This window comes from Heterodontus francisci, chromosome 17 (assembly GCF_036365525.1).
Source record: "Heterodontus francisci isolate sHetFra1 chromosome 17, sHetFra1.hap1, whole genome shotgun sequence".
Lineage (NCBI taxonomy): Eukaryota > Metazoa > Chordata > Chondrichthyes > Heterodontiformes > Heterodontidae > Heterodontus > Heterodontus francisci.
The window spans coordinates 52,990,461-53,007,510 of record NC_090387.1 but is presented as its reverse complement, the minus strand read 5'-3'; positions in this window follow the sequence as shown (position 1 = coordinate 53,007,510).

Genomic DNA, 17,050 nt, shown 5'->3' with positions numbered 1-17,050 from the left:
CTTTATAACAAAAACAACTTGCATTTATGTAGCACCCAGGTCCCAAAACATTTCGCAGGTGCGTAATCAGACAAAATTTGATACCGAGTCAAAGAAGGAGACATCTGGAGAGGTGGTCAAAGAGAAAATTGTTGGAGCTGCAGGCTGACAAGTCCCTGGCTCCTGATGGACTTCATCCTAGGGTCTGAAAAGAAGTAGCTACTGAGATAGTTGATGCTAGTTAATTTTCCAAAATTCCCTAGATTTGGGGAAGGTTCCATGAGATTGGAAAATAGCGAATATAACTCCTTTATTCAAAAAGGGAGGGAGACAGAAAGCAGGAAACTCCAGGCCAGTTAGCTTAACATCTGTCATAGGGATTGTTAGAAGCTATTATTAAAGACATTATAGCAGGGCACGTAGAAAAATTCAAGGTAATCAGACAGAGTCAACATGGTTTTGTGAAAGGAAAATCATGTTTAACCAATTTATTGGAGTTCTTTGAAGAAGTAACATGTGCTGTGCATAAAGAGGAACCGTTGGATGTATTGTACTTAGATTTCCAGAAGGCATTTGATAAGGTACCGCATCAAAGGTTATTGCGGAAAATAAAAGCTTATGGTGCAAGGGGTAACATGTTGGCATGGATAGAAGATTGGCTAGCTAACAGGAAACAGAGAGTAGGCGTAAGTTGGTCATTTTCTAGTTGGCAAGATGTAACAAGTGGTGTGCCACAGGGATCAATGCTGGAGCCTCAACTTTTTACAATTTATATAAATGACTCAGATGCAGGGACCGAAGGTATGGTTGCTACATTTGCTGATGACACAAAGATAAGTAGGCAAGTAAGTTGTGAAGAGGACATAAGGAGACTACAAAGAGATGTAGATACGTTAAGTAAGTGGGCAAAGATCTGGCAAATGGAGTATAATGTGGGAAAAAGTGAAATTGTCCACTTTGACAGGAAGAATTAAAAAATAAGCATATTCTCTAAATGGTGAGAGATTGCAGAGCTCTGAGATGCAGAGGGATCTGGGTGTCCTGGTGCATGAATCGCAAAAGGTTAGTATGCAGGTACAGCAAGTAATTAGGAAAGCTATTGCGAGGGGAATTGAATGCAAAAGTAGGGAGGTTATGCTTCAGTTATACAGAGCATTGGTGAGACCACATCTGGAATACTGTGTACAGTATTGGTCTCCTTATTTAAGGAAGGATGTGAATGTGTTGGAAGCAGTTCAGAGAAGGTTTACTAGATTATTAACTGGAATGGGCAGGTTGTCTTATCAGGAAAGGTTGGACAGGCTAGGCTTGTATCCACTGGCGTTTAGATGAATAAAAGGCGACTTGATTGAAACATATAAGATTCTGAGGGGTCTTGACAGGGTGGATGTGGAAAGGGAGAATCTAGAACTTGGGGTCACTGTTTAAAAATAAGGGATCACCCATTTAAGACGGAGATGAGAAGAACTTTTTTCTCTCAGAGGGTCATGAGTCTTTGGAACGCTCTTCCTCAAAAGGTGGTGGAAGCAGTGTCTTTGAATATTATTAAGGGCAGAGGTAGATAGATTCTTGATAAGCAAGGGAGTGAAAGGTTATTGGGGGTAGGCGGGAATGTGGAGTTAGGGCAACAATTAGATCCACCTTGATCTTGTTGAATGCTGGAGCAGGCTCAAAGGGTCAAGTGGCCTACTCCTGCTCCTAATTCGTTTGTTCGTATGTTTTAAGCAGCATCAGAAGAGGAAATAGATCTGAAGAGGTGGAGATGATTAGGGAGGGAATTCCAGAGCTTAGGGCCTGGATGCCTGAAGGCATGGCTGCCAATTGTGGGCCAAAGAAAGTGATGGTTGCATAAGCGGCCAGAGTTAAAGGAATGCACAGTTCTCAGGGGGTTCTAATGGTGTAGGAGGTTACATAGCTAGGGAGCTGTGAAACCATTGAGGGATTCCAAATTTCCAAACCAGTTTAAACCACTTGGAAATATCAAATGTTATTAACAGTTGTTTTCTGGTCTCAGCTCCAAGTAAGTGGTCTCAACTGGTGTTGTCTGGGATAATTTTAATTTTAAACGGTAACCATTTGGTATTCGCAATTGCCCAGTAGACTTTAATTGGAACCATTTGGGATCATCTGGTACCAGTTGGCAGTCAAAGTGGAACCAGTTGGAATTAAGTGGAGCTAGTTGACATATAGCAGCTCTGAAAAAAAAGATACAAAAGCAGGGTCCTAAGAACCACAGAACACATTGGAGCGAAGAAAGATGAGAGGTGACTTGATAGAGGTGTACAAGATGATGAGAGGCATAGATAGAGTGGATAGCCAGAGACTTTTTCCCAGGGTGGAAAGGACTATCACCAGAGGGCATAATTTTAAGGTGATTGGAGGAAGGTTTAGGGGAGATGTCAGAGGTAGGTTCTTTACACAGAGAGTGGTGGGTGCGTGGAATGCACTGCCAGCGGTGGTAGTAGAAGCAGATACATTAGGGACATTTAAGCGACTCTTGGATAGGTACATGGATGATAGTAGAATGAAGGGTATGTAGATAGTTTGATTTTAGAGTAGGTTAAAGGGTCGGCACAATATCGTGGGCTGAAGTGCCTGTACTGTGCTGTACTGTTCTATGAGACAGAGGAAGAACCACAGGAGAAAACTCACACAGAAAAAGAAGCTCAAGTAGAAGAAGACATCAGAGAAGAACCGAAGATAGCTTCAAGGATCGAAAGCGGCTTGTCAATTATCACCTATTGTTAAGTATTTTGTTTAAGCATTTATTCTGTTGACTTGTTGCACCAAAACCATTGTCTGTTGCCCTTTTAGTCTTGTCTAAGAACTCAGCTAGGATCAGAGACCTTACAGATCTGTCTGATCGGAAACAGATGATAGAGTAAATTGGAGTTGCGCAAATGGCCTCCCAACTCTATTATATGAATGATGCCCATTATTTTTCTTCATGTTGCAGCAAGGGAATCAGACATGCTTAGGTGTGACGGTGCACCATGTCTGAGCAAACAGTGTCAGACATACCTGCACCCCCAGCATCAACCAGGCAGAGTCAGCAAGCCCCAATTTTTATGGAGTATGAAAAGGCCATGCAGCGAGCAGTTGTATACTGCAATTGATGGCAAGTTAATGATTCTTGTAATTAATTTTCAAAACATTAGGTAACCGTTGTTGGTTTCAGCAGAAGGTAATGGTTCATTATAACATTTGGTGCAGTGCTAAACTGGCGTCCACAATGATTTAAGTCATTCAGAGTGCCTAAACCATTGAATAATCTGATTTCATGTAGTGTCTACAGTTAATTAATTAGTTCATTAGGGTTCAGAACATCACAAATTTCTCTCAACTGGAGCTCAGCACCCTGAGGCCCTATCACCTGTTTTGGAAGTCTGTGACTTTATCTTTTTCTCTTATTTACAGCATGCTTCACACATCACCACCAAACCCAGGTGCTCAGTGAGGAATCTATCAAGGAAGAGCTCAGTAAGATGAACAATTACATCTCAGAGAAAATACAAGACTTCAATAGAAGACCAAAATCCGGTGAACCATCGAATGTCTAAATGTAATTCATGTTTATGTTTTGTATTGTGATTACAGCTGTAATTTAATGTTTTTGCACTATAACTGCCGTGTTCATTTATTTCTTGATTTCTGCACAGTGTTTAATTTGCTTTTTGCTATTTAACTGTGTTTTGTGTTTTTCTGCATCACAATAACATTTGAAACAAACAGAACAGTCAAGAATGTTTTTAGTTTCACTGCATGACCACAGCACACGCCATGGTTGAATTATGTTGAGCACCCGCCGGGCTCCGTGGTGGAGGGTGGCCAGAAGATGGCTGAGGCAGCGGCCCACCATGCAGTCCAATGCAGGGATTGCCGGGCCCAATCTTCCTGGTGGCGCCCCCCCTCCCAACCCCTGCCCCACCACTCGCAATGGGACCCGACTTTTGATAAGCAAACAGCTTCTCTGTATACATTATTATGCATCCCAGTATGATCCCCGTGCTGTGATGAGGCATATCAGCCAGAGGCGGAACCAAAAGACAGGCACAGTCCATGTGAAAGCTCCCAGATGTGAACAGCAGCAGGCACCAAGGTGCATTCTAGCCCAGAGACGCCAGCGGGTCCATAGGACCCGGATGGTCTACCTGCAAATGTCGGAGCGGATGTCCATAGAGACGGTGTCACATTTCTACGCACTGCTGAATAATGACCTGTAGCCACTGGTCTTTGGTAGTCACCTTATGCCTGTAGCCCTCAAAGTGACAGTGGCTCTAAACTTCTACGCCTCCGCATCATTCCAGGGATCCACCGGCGACTTGTGTGGGGTTTCGCAATCAGCAGTACACCGCTGTATCAGGGAGGTGACCGATGCCTTGTACAGGAAGGCCGGTGACTATATGTGCTTCAGGCCAAGAGGGTCATTGGATTTGGGGCCATTGCAGGATCTCCACAGGTGCAAGGGGTCATCGACTGCACGCATGTGGCCATCAAGGCTCCAAAGGAACAACCAGCCGCATACCTCAACAGAAAGGGCTCTTACTCGCTCAACGTGCAGCTAGTATGCGACCACAGGAAGTGATTCCTACAAGTGTTTTCCCACTTCCCAGGCAGCTGCCATGGCTCCTTCATCCTGCGCCAGTCCCAGGTGCTGCTGCTGCTCATTGCACCGGCTCAAATTCAGGGGTGGATTCTTGGGAACAAGGGCTACCCCTTACTGACGTGGCTTCTAACGCCAGTGAGGAATCCCAGCAGTGATGCAGAAGAGTGCCTCAACGCCTGCCATAGCTCCACCCGGGCTGCCATTGAGCAGGCCATCGGTATGATGATGCGCTTCTGCTGCCTCGATAGATCATTTGGAGCCCTACAGTATGCAGCAGACAGGGTTGGGCGCATCGTTGTTGTGTGCTGCATTCTGCATTGCAGTACAGAGGGCGTAGGACTTGCAAGATGATGAGGCATGTGAGCAGGAGACATTCACAGATGATGACAACTCAGAGGGCATCCAGCAGCAGCCGCGCATGGGAGCACGGAACACATTGATGGAGGGCAGACATGGCGAGCAGCGAGCAAGGGATGTCAGACAATGCCTGATCAGTGAGCGCTTCCACAATCCCTGAAGTGCAACATATGCTCCTCACATGCATCTTGTCTGAAGTCTTCGGCCTCTGTAACATCTGTCTCTCCAGCATAACTGGCAGCAGCTGACTGAGCCCATGTGACCTCATCCGTGCAGTCCTATGTCATGCAGATTGGCATGGCAATGATATTATTCCTTACATTGGCAGTACTGTCGGGTTACTGATGTAATGGGAGGACACATAATCGGTACATGGATGCATGTGTGCTTAACACAGTAAAGGCTACACTTGTCAGAGAAGCACATTTCCTGATATTGACGAGTACATAGCCATCTCACCCATGAATATCCATATGTGTCAAAGCATCTTTTTAAAACATTTCCGGGTGCTCTTTGGCGGTGTGACCTCTGCGTTGGCAGCTGGACTGGAGGCAGGCTGCTGAGCAGGTTGTCCCTTGGCCTGGGATGACTTCAGTGGTTGCCCTCTGCATGCCTGAGGCCTGAAGGGCTCCGGCTGCCTGAGGGCCTCCGAACCAGTGCAGGGCTGTCCTCAGGCATCGTGGTTGCTGGAGTTGGGCTCACAAGCGGAGGGGCTGAGGAGCCGATGTCCACACTGGAATCACCCTGAGGGGGGCCCCCAGATGTGGAGCACAGGCTCCCCTCCTCCCTCTCAAGGCTCATTGGAACCTCTCTGCTCTCTGGAGAAGGACCAGGAGCAGCAACACTCTCCAGGTTCTTGGTCCCTCACCTGCCTTGCCATTGCTGCGCTGAGCTCATGGCTGAGGCCAGGGTTTGCAGGTCTGCGCATATCAGTGGAATATAGGCTCTCCATGAGGGTCAGCAACCTCTCCATGAATGAAGCCATGAGCTCCCATGCCTGGGACATGGCAGCTGTCATAGCCTGGATGGACCCCCCACCGTCCGCTCAAGGCTGTGCATGGCCTCTGGCATCTCTGCCAGATGTTGTCTTACCTCTCTCTGCAACTCCAGCATACCCGTGCTGCCGACGCCAGAGGCTCATCATCAGCTTGGGGCTCAGCATGGGCCAGGATACCCATAGTCTTCCAACTGTCAGGGGCCTCAGCTATCTCAGCCTCAGTCAGCTGTTCTGGCATGTGTGTGGTGCTCTCACCAGCTTGTGATCCAGAATCTAATACTGATCGATTATCCACCGAGGTGAGTGGATCTGCGCTGGTGGAAGGCGCAGGAGTGTCATGGAACATTGCGTCCTCTGAGGTTGTCTCTTCCTCAGAGGTGAGTGATGTCTGCAGGGCCTCCAAGGCCGACTCGGAGCGTTGCCCAAAAGATACAATGTGAAGAACAGGCATTTAGGTTTTATGGTACAAACATTGCTATGATGACAGCATAGTATCTGCATATGAAATGTAATTAGGAATCATTGTGTTTGGCGATAATCACTCTGTTCATCTGGGACCCCAAGCTCCACGTCCGAAATGGCATGTGCTCCCTGGCTCCCGGTTAGCTCCAGCACCTCTTCTTCGGCTTGAGCGGCCTCAGGTCTGGCATCCTGCCACCGGGTCCTGCACGCCTCCCTTCTATTATGGGCCCTCTTTGCCTGCAAGAGCAAGGATGCAGATATTGAACATTGCCAAACATCAACATCACAGTTGTAACAACATGGGCGTTTCAACAACGGCTGGGAATGCTTTGTCTGGTATACGGACTCACCCTGTCATTGGTATGACATGTTCTGCAGTACAAACGACGGTGACTTGATGCGCATATGCAGCCAGTCATGTGCCATCAATCCTTCTCAACCTTCCTGTCTTTGACATGGCAGTGACGTCCATGTGCCATACCATGTAGGGACACCCAGGTCAAAGCAAGCAATTCTACAATGTGGAACTTAACTTTGCCAAGCGCATGAGATCATTGACTCTTTTCCTGCACTGGACCCAATCTCGTTGGATGACCTCATGGCAGCTTACCTCCTCTGTGATCTCCATCCAGGCTTGCTAAGTCAGGTGGAAGGACCCTCTTCTTGTCATTGCTGGGGTAAAGGACCTCCCACCTTTCCCTTGCAGCCTGGAGGAGAATGAGCAAGGCAGCATCACTAAACTGTGGGCCCGCCCTTCCTTGGACGTCTGCCATTGGCACAGGGGTTCCCAGGAGTGCTGCTTGAGGGCTGGTGTGGTGTTGCAGACACTCCAGACCTTTCTGCTCCAGCACGACAGCAATACTGGACTGGTAGTCAATATAGGTCATGAAGTGATCAGTGTCCAGCATTTGGTATGAGTTAATAGATGGGCAGCAGATTTTTGGATGAGCCCAAGTTTATGGAGAGTGGAAGATGGGAGGCCAGTCGCAGAGCATTGGAATAGTTGAGTCCAGAGGTGGCAAAGGCATGAATCAGCAGCAAGGGGTTAAGACAGGGGCAGAGACAGTGATATTACAGAGGTTCAAGTAAGCAGCCTTTGTGATAAAGAGGTTATGGGGTCTGAAGCTCAGCTCAGGATCAAATAGTATAGCAAGGTTGCAAACAGTCTTGTTAAGCCTGAGACAGTGGCCTGGGAGGGGGCTGGAATCAGTGGCAAGGGAACAGAGCTAGTGGCAGAGTTGAAGACAGTGTCCATGGTCTTCCCAATATTTATTTGGAGGACATTTCTGATCTTTCAAAACCGGATGTCAGTGCAGGGGTTGAAAAAGGTCAGTGAGATAGAGCTGGGTATTGGCAGTGTACACGTGGAACCTGACATTGTGTCTTTGGATAATGTCACTGAGGCTAGCATGTAAATGAGAGATAGAAGAGGGGCAAAGATGGTTGCTTAGGGGACACCAGAGGTAATGTGGGAATTGTATGAAAATCCAGCTATGCCTGGATAGATAAAAGTGAAATCAGGCAAGGGCAGTCCCACTCAACTGGACAATAGAGGAAAGGTGTTGAGGAAATAGTGTGGTCAACTATATGAAAGTCTGTCATTTGAAATCTAGACCAATTAGATTTCTTCATTTCCAAAATTCAGTCAAACCAATAAGCTGTCTCTACTGTTAATTTTCTTCCTCTCCCCCCACCATCTGAGTTCCACTCAGTCATTCAACCACTCCAGCCCAGGTCCCCTATCCCTCTGCAATTTCTCTCCCCCATCACCGCCAAGGTCATTCTTCCACAGAAGCCACACGCTGCTCCCTCAATCCCCTCCCCAATGAACTACTAACCACTCAACTACTCCTCGCCATGCTAACCGACATTGTTAATGGCTCCCTTTCCTCAGGCACCCTCCCTCAACTTGGCTCAGTGGTAGTTCTCTCACCTCTGATATAGAAGGTCAAGTTTTAAGCCCCACTCCAAGGCTGTCACTTTCGTTCAGTATTGAGGGAGAGCTGCATTGTCAGCAATGTTGCCTTTCAGACAAGGCATTAAGGTTCTGCCTGCTCAGGTGGATGTAAAAGATTCCATGATACTATTTAAAGAGCAGCTGGGGTTTCCCAGTTTCTTAGCTACTATTTATCCCTGAAATAACATCAACAAAACAGATTGGGTCAGAAATTGCTACAATGGTGGATTTGGCAGCGAACAATGTTAATTGAGTTTTATGCTCAACTTTGACATTGCATTACATTTGCACCACAAATTGCTGGAACTTCGATTCAATAATGGCATACCAATGTCAATGTTACATTTGGGACCTCATGAACATGTGTCACATGGCTTATTCCTTGATCAATAAAAGAAGAAGATAGAGAAAGAAGCAGAGAAAATGGCAGAAAAGGAAACAGGGTGAATTAGATTTCAATTTGAGCCAGAAAGAGAAAGAAGCAGACAGAATGAACAAGTACGAAAGCATTTTGAAAAAAACAAGCAGAAGAAGCAAACATTGCAAACCAGTTATGCTTGGGAATTGTTGTTTGGTCCTTCAGAAGTTATTGAGTGAATTGCAGGGTAGGTGTACAAACAGCTTGACCCACGAACTATAGAACCAACAGTCCCTCCATCACGATCAGAAACAGTGGAGCACACAGTGGGTACAACATTCACTGCTTTCACAGGTACAAAGGAATTGCTAGACAAAAAAAGGCCAAGGTCCATGTAGTTTGCCTTCTACCATCCTGGTAGTTGTAAGCTACAATGATACTTGAAATTGTAATCATGGCAATTGATCTCATCAATTAATCTAAAACAGGCCTAGAAATAACACAAGGAAAACCCCAGTAGTGGAGTTATTTGGGTACCCTAGGTCCAAAGTCACCTATTTCCTCCCAAGCATGCTTAACTCACCACACCATTTCTCAAATTGTTCATATACTGTACCCCAAAATTTTATTTTCTGAAAGAAATCTATCTAATTTTGGTTTCTAAGTGTCAAAAAAGCTTGGCATCCTGAAGGTTATTGCTTCCGATATCAACAGGAATATGAATGGCAGGTCTGGCACAAAAGACTGCCAAGAAAGATAAAAAGGATTTAAAAAAACATCTCTAGGAACAATTCACTGCCTGCTAGAGTGAGACTCCACAGCTTCCTTGATCCCTTTCAATGCCACTATTGTCGAGTGTCATATCAGGACCATAAATTACATCATTTACACAGCCCTCTATGACATTAATTATCAACTCTAAATGGCTGTGGCAGGAATAATTCGTATTAACGTCATAAATCCAGCAATTTCATGATCGCCATTAACTTTAATTGGGTGCCTTAAGTGAAGTATAAACTTTTGCCAACTTTGGAATGGCTAACAGAGGAGTGGTGCAAATCTTCCTGTAATCAGCAGAGAATCAGAAAGCATGGTATATCCCTTTTACTCTAAGTTGCTAGATTTTTTTTTAACAAATTAATAATGGGGAGTGCCATTAATGCAATATTATAATTCCAGGAATTTCTATCCAAATATGCTAAAGAATTGACACGAGAACAAGCCATACTAGATTGAGTAATGAGTAGTGAACCAGAATTAGTTGACAATCTAATGTAAAGGAGCATCTTGCAAATAGTGACCATAATATTTGTTAGAAGTTTTCAGAGGGAGAAGGGGAAAATCACAAGACAAGGTTTTAAATTTAAATAATTAAAACTTTGAGGGAATAAGAAAATAATGGATTACTGTGAAGGAATCCATGGTTTTGCGGGACCAGCGGAGGAGCATGGGTGAGCTGTTGTCTGAACAAACGACTTGTCGTATGTTCTGTTAGGAACATAGGAGCAGGAGTAGGCCATTCAGCCCATCGAGTCTGCTCTGCCATTCAAATAGATCATGGCTGATCTTCTACCTCAACGCCACTTTCCCGCGTTATTGCCATATCCCTTGATGTCATTCACCCGCCTCCAGCATTCTCCCTCCACCTGGACCCTCCCTCTGACCTCTTACCCGCTCTTGATCTTTTCATTGAAAACTGTCGACGTGACATCGGTCATCTCAATTTCTCTGACCCCCACCCCCCCCCCCAATTCACTCTAACCTGCCCTCTCTGAACTTGCCGCACTCCATTCTCTCAGGTCTAATCCCGACATTGTCATCAAACCTGCAGACAAGGGTGGTGCTGTTGTTATCTGGTGTACCAACCTCTAGCTTGCAGAGGCTCAGCACCAACTCTCAGAGACTTCTTCCTACCTCCCCCTGGACCATGACCCCATCACCGAACATCAAGCTACTCTCCACAGGACTGTCACTGACCTCATCTCCTCTGGAGATCTTCCCTCTACAGTTTCCAACCTCATAGACCCGCAACCCTGGACAGCCCGCTTCTACCTCCTTCCTAAAATCCACAAACAGGACTGTCCTGGCGGACCCATTGTGTCAGCCTGTTCCTGCCCCACTGAACTTATTTCTTCCTATGTTGACTCTATCTTTTCTCCCCTGGTCCAGTCTCTTCCCTCCTACATCTGTGACTCTTATGAAACCCTATGTCATTTTTACAATTTCCAGTTTCTTGGCCCCAACCAGCTCCTCTTCACTATGGATCTCCAATCTTGCTACACCTCCATTCCTCACCAGGACGGTTTGAGGGCTTTCCAATTCTTCCTTGAACAGAGGCTCAACCAGTCCCCATCCACCACCACCCTCCTCAGCTTGGCTGAACTTGTTCTCACATTGAACAACTTCTCCTTCAGCTCCACTCACTTCCTTCAAGTAAAAGGTCCTAGTTATGCCCATCTTTTTGTGGGATATGTCGAACATTCCTTGTTCCAGTCTTACTCAGGCCCTCTCCCCCAACTCTTTTTCTAGTACACTGATGACTGTATCGGTGTTGTTTCCTGTTCCTGTCCCGAACTGGAAAACTTTATCAACTTTGCTTCCAATTTCTACCCTTCTCTCACCTTTACATGGTCAATCTCCGACACTTCCCATCCCTTCCTCGACCTCTCTGTCTCAATATCTGGAGATAGGCTGTCTACTAATATTTATTATAAGTCCATGGACTCCCACAGCTACCTCGACTACACTTCTTCACACCCTGCCTCCTGTAAGGACTCCATTCTATTCTCCCAGTTTCTCCGTCTCTGACGCATCTGCTGTGATGATGCAATCTTCCACGACAGCACTTCTGATATATCTTCCTTTTTCCTCAACCGAGGAGTCCCCGCTGCTGTGGTTGACAGGACCGTCAACCATGTCCGGCCCATTTCCCGCCACTCTACCCTCACCCCTTCCCCTCCCTCCCAGAACCACGACAGCGTACCCCTTGTCCTCACTTTCCATCCCACCAGCCTCCACATCCAAAGGATCATCCTCCGCCATTTCCGCCACGTCCAGCATGATGCCACTACCATTACCATATACATCTTCCCCTCCCCTGTCAGCATTCCAAAAGGATTGTTCCCTCTGTGACACCCTGATCCACTCCTCCATTACCCCAACACCTCGTCCCCTTCCCACAACACTTCCCATGCAATCGCAGGAGGTCTAATACCTGCCCATTTACCTCCTCTCTCCTCACTATCCCAGACCCCAAACACTCCTTTCTGTGAAGCAGTGATTTACTTGTACTTCTTTTAATGTAGTATACTGTATTTGCTGCTCACAATGTGGTCCCCTCTACACAGGGGAGACCAAACGCAGATTGCGTGACCGCTTTGCGGAACACCTCCGCTCAGACCGAAAGCATGACCCTGAGCTTCCAGTTGCTTGCCATTTCAACACACCCCCTGCTCTCATGTCCACACATCTGTCCTGGGCTTGCTGCAGTGTTTCAGTGAACATCAACGCAAGCTTGAGGAACAGCATCTCATTTACCAATTAGGCACGCTACAGCCTGCTGGACTGAACATTGAGTTCAATAATTTCAGAGCATGAGGGGCCCCCCTTTTTATTTTCAGTTTTTTTTTCTTTTTTCTTTTTTCTTTTTCTTTTATTTTAGTTTGTTTCACCATTCATTTTTCTTACCGTGTGCCTGCCCACTGTTTTTTTCATGTTTGTGCTTTGGTCCAGGACTGTTCATTTATCTGTCCATTAACACCCTCTCTGCACTAACGCTTTGTCTTTCAACCCACCATTAACATACTGTTTGCCTTTGCTCCATGACCTTCTGGTCAGTTATTCTCTGTGACCTTGTCCTATCAACACCTCTTTTGTTATCTCTCGTCTCACTATTTGCCTAAAGCCTATTACATTTCTAACTTTTGCCAGTTCTGATGAAGGGCCACTGACCTGAAACGTTAACTCTGCTTCTCTCTCCACAGATGCTGCCAGACCTGATGAGTATTTCCAGCATTTCTTGTTTTTATTATCCCTTGATGTCATTAGTATCCAGATATCTATTGATTTTTGTCTTCAACATGCTCAATGATTGATCTTCCACAGCCCTCTGGGGTAGAGAATTCCAAAGATTCACCACCATCTGAGTGAAAAGATTTCTCCTCATCTCAGTCTTAAATGGCCTTATTCTCAGACTATGTTCCTTGGTTCTCGACTCACCAGCCAGGGGAAACATCCTATCTACATCCACCCTGTTGCACCCTGTAAGAATTTTGTAACTTTCAATGAGATCACCTCTCATTTTTCAAAACATTAGAGAAAACAGGCCCAGTTTCCTCAATCTCTCCTCATAGGACAATCCCACTATCCCAGGGATTTGTCTGGTGAACATCCATTGCACTCCCTTTATGCCAAGTATATCCTTCCTTAGATAAGGAGACCAAAACTGTACACAATACTCCAGGTGCAGTCTCACCACAGCGCTATACAATTGCAGCAAGACTTCTTTACTCCTGTACTCAAAACCCCTTGTGGTGAAGGCCAACATACCATTTGCCTTCCTAATTGCTTGCTGTACCTGCATGCTAGCTTTTAGTGACTCATGGACAAGGACACCCAGGTCCCTTTGGACATCAACACTTCCCAACCTCTCACCATTTAAGAAATACTCTGTCTTTCTGTTTTTTCTACCAAAGTGTATAACTTCATACTTATTCACATTATATTCCATCTGCCATGTTCTTGCCCATTCACTGAGTCTGTCCAAATCCCCTTGAAGCTTCCTTGCATCCTCCTCACAAGTTACATTCCCACCTAGTTTTGTGTCATCAGCAAATTTGGAAATATTACGTTGGGTCCCCACATACAAATCATTTATATAGATTGTGAACAGCTGTGGCCCAACCAGTAATCCTTGCAGTACCCGACTCGTAACAGTCTGCCATTCTGAGAATGACCCATTTATTCCTACTCTCTGTCTGTAAACCAGTTCTCAATCCATACCAGTATATTACCCCAATCCCATGTGCTGTAATATTGTTTACAAACTCCTGTGTGGGACCTTATCAAAAACTTTCTGAAAATCCAAATACACTGCATTCACTGGTTCTCCTTTATCTATGCTACAAGTAACATCCTCAAAAATCTCCAACAGTTTTGTCAAACATGATTTCCCTTTCATAAATCCATGTTGACTCTGCCCAATCATACCATTATTTTCTTAAGTGTCCAGTTATCACATCCTTTATAATATTATCCAACATTTTCCCTACTACTGACATCAAACTAACACATCTGTAGTTCCGCGTTTTCTCTCTCCTTCCTTTCTTAAATAGTGGGGTTACATTTGCTACTTTCCAGTCTACAAGAACCTTTGTAGAATCTTTGAAGACACAAAAACCCAACAGGAAAGGTGAATCAACCATGGCTAACAAAAGAAGCTTATAAGGTCGCCAGAAAAAGTAGTAAGCCGGAAGATTGGGACCAATTTAGAAATGAACAAAGGAGGACCAAGAAACTGATAAAGAAAGGGGAAAGGGATTATGAATGCAAGCTAGCTAGAAACATAAAGGCAACTGTGAAAGTTTCTTTATGTATATGAAAAGGAAAAGATTAGCAAGGAAGAATGTGGGTCCATTGCAGGGGGAGACAGGAGAGTTTGTGGTGGAGAATGAGGAAATGGCGGAGAGGCTAAACAATTACTTTGTGTCTGACTTCATTGAGGAAGACACAGAAAATCTCCCAGAAATACTAGGGAATCAAGGGACTTGCAAAAATGAGGAACTGAAAGTAATTAGTATCAATAAAGAGGTAGTACTTGAAAAATTAATTGGCTTGAAAGTTAATAAATCCCCTGGACCAGATGAACTACATCTCAGAATATTGAAGGAGGTGGCTATAGAGATAATGGGTGCATTTGTGGTTATCTTTCAAAATTCTATAGATTCTGGAAGGGTTCCTGCAGACTGGAAAGGAGCAAATGTAACCCCACTATTTAAGAAGGGAGCGAGAGAGAAAACGGAGAACTACTGACCTGTTAGTTTGATATCAGTAGTAGAAAAATGTTAGAATCTATGATAAAGGATGAGGTAACTGGACATTTGGAAAATAATGATATGATTGGGCAGAGTCAACATAGATTTACAAAAGGGAAATCATGTTTGACAAACCTGTTGGAGTTTGTTTGAGGATGTTACTTGCAGCATAGATAAAGGAAAACCAGTGGATGAGATGCATTTGGATTTTCAGAAGGCCCACAAGGGGGGTTAGTAAACAAAATTAGAGCAGATGGGATTGGGGGTAATATGCTGCTATGGATTGAGAATTAGTTAACAGACAGAAAGCAGAGAGTGGTGTCATGAAAGTGCTTCCATTATTAATATTCTTTGAGGACTTGTGTTTAAAAGATTGTGGAAAATACCTGAGAAGATGCCTAGACTTGTTTTGTTTTTAAAGGGTCACTGGAAGGACACAGAATCACAGAATTGACACTTGGGATTTGTTTTTAAAAAAACACCCACTGGAAGTCACATGTCTTAAGCTAAGTAAACAGCCGGAGCCTATGGAATATGGAACTGTTTGGACTTAGAGAAGTCGCATGTCTGGATTTATGGCTGTAAGGAGTTTTGGTTTTGTTTTAGTTTGGAGTTCCGTTGGGGTTGCAGCCTGCAAAGAGAGAGAAGCAACCAACCCATCCTGCTCCACCTTTTTGAGAAGCCCTGAGAATCCAGTGTGAGAACTGAAGAAACTGATGCAGCCTTTCTCTTGAGAAGCTTCTGGAAGACTTCCTCTTGATATGTACCTCTGCAATCTCCACCCTTACTCTATTCAGTATCCTCGGATGCATCCCATCTGGTTCTGGTGACTTATCAACTTGAGGTATAGCCAGCCTTTCTAATACCTCCTCTTTATCAATTTTTTGACCCATCCAGTATCTCAACAATCTCCTCTTTCACTATGATTTTGGTAGCATCTTCTTCCTTCATAAAGATGGATGCAAAGTACTCATTTAGTACCTTAGCCAGGCCCTCTGCCTCCATGTGTGGATCCTTTTTTTGGTCCCAAATTATCCCCGCCCCTCCTCTTACTACCCTTTTATTATTTGTATACCTATAGAAACCTTTTAGATTTCCTTAATGTTAGCTGCCAGTCTCTTCTCATACGTACTCTTCCCATCTCTTTTTTTCCTTTTTCACTTCCCCTCTGAACTTTCTATATTCAGCCTGGTTCTCACTTGTATTATCAACCTGACATCTCTTATACACATCCTTTTTCTGCTTCATCTCACTCTCTATCTCTTTCAGTATCCAGAGAGCTCTGGATTTGGTTGCCCTACCTTTCCTCCTCGTGAGAATGTACCTCAACTGTACCCGAACCTTCTCCCCTTTGAGGGCAGCCCATTGCTCCATTACAGTTTTTCCTGCCAAAATTGTTTCCTATTTACTGGGACAAATCCTTTCTTACCCCAATGAAATTGGCCGATCTCCAATTAAATATTTTTGCTCCAGATTGCTCCTTGTCTTTTTCCATAGCTAACCTAAACCTTATGATACTATGATCACTGTTCCCTAAATGGTCCCCTACTGACACTTGATCCACTTGACCTACCTCATTCCCAGCATCAGATTCAGCAAGGCCTCCTTCCTCATTGGACCAGATACATACTGATCAAGAAAATTCTCCTGAACACACTTTAGAAACTCTTCCCCCTCTCTGCTCTTTACATTATTACGATCCAAGTCTATATCAGGATAATTAAAGTTCCCCATTATCACTACTCTATGGTTTTTGCACCTCTAAGGAGCCAAATTTCACAGTCACTGCATAGAAAGGGGTACAACACAGATTTATCGGAATTATACCAAGACTTAACGGGTTAAATTTTGAGGACAAGTTGCATAGATTTGGTTTATATTCCCTTTAGTTTAAACAATTGAGTGGTGATTTAATCAAGGTATTTAAATTGATTGAGGGTTTTGATAGGGTAGATAAAGAGGAACAATTGTCTTGGTGAGTCAATCCAGAACAAGAGGGCATAATCTTAAAATTAGAGCTACGGTATTTTGGAATACAATCAGGAAGCAATTTCTCATACAAAGGGTATTAGAAACCTAGGCTCATTCCCCAAAAGGCTGTGGATACTGGGTCAATTGAAAATTTCAAGATGGAGATCAATAGATATTTTTGCTATCAAGGGTATTCAGGGATATGGAACAAGGCAGCTGAATGGATTTAAAGTTCAGATCAGCCATGCTCTAATTGAATACTGAAAGAGGCTCAATATGCTGAATGGCCTTCTCTTATTCCTATGTTTGTATGTTTCTATGAAAGCGTTGG